Source organism: Phaethon lepturus, unplaced genomic scaffold, assembly GCF_000687285.1.
Source record: "Phaethon lepturus isolate BGI_N335 unplaced genomic scaffold, ASM68728v1 scaffold29360, whole genome shotgun sequence".
In the NCBI taxonomy this organism is placed as follows: domain Eukaryota; kingdom Metazoa; phylum Chordata; class Aves; order Phaethontiformes; family Phaethontidae; genus Phaethon; species Phaethon lepturus.
In genome coordinates, this window is record NW_010511650.1 from 1,458 (window position 1) to 2,139 (window position 682).

A 682-nucleotide genomic window follows, 5' to 3' on the forward strand; every position below is an offset into this window, starting at 1 on the left:
GATGGCTGGGCCAGTGGCCCCCCACCCTGGTTCTGTGGGGAAGGAGGATGACTGTGGGTGGCTGACGGGATAGCCAGGCATTGCTGCAGCCCCAACACTTTGTTCTCTCCCCCCCAGACGGCAACGGGGGCCTGTACCGGGCCCTGGGGGTGCACGGCATCGTGGACGACATGGAGCAGAGGGGTGTGCAGAGCGTCCATGTCTACTGCGTGGACAACATCCTGGTGAAGGTGGCCGACCCCAGGTTCATTGGATTCTGCTTGGAGAAGGGAGCAGACTGTGGGGCGAAGGTATGGTTTCAGAGGCAGGTAGGCAGTGCTTCCCTGGAGCAGGGTGGGGTCTATCCTGCTCCTTGCCTGGCTTCCCTGACTCCTCACCCTTCCTTCACTGGCTTGCCGTAGCCAGGAGGGATAGCTAAGCACCAGAAGCTCACTGGTGAAGTAGGACATGCTGCCGGAGTCCCACCTTCTCCTCGGGTCCAGCATCCCAGAGGATGTGGGGCATCACTGACCCTGCCTGGAGCCGCTACCCTCCCGTCTTGCGCAGGGACGGGGCACCAACAGTCCGAGGGCTCACGGATCTTCTAGTCCCTGAGGCCGAGAGCTTCTGGGGAGCCTTGTGGGGCTGCCCGGTCCCCACCTGGACACTGGGTAGCTGTTGTCTGTGGGACGCATGGACAGCT

The 682-nt window shown here is 62.8% G+C and overlaps 1 protein-coding gene across 1 annotated transcript in view; it reads left to right on the forward strand.

The window, feature by feature from the left end:
- The window catches only part of UAP1 (UDP-N-acetylglucosamine pyrophosphorylase 1), a gene marked incomplete at its 5' end in the record, with an annotated part of 6,942 nt that overhangs the window by 720 nt on the left and 5,540 nt on the right, over window positions 1-682 (forward strand). The gene's annotated exons all lie outside the window — the stretch shown is intronic.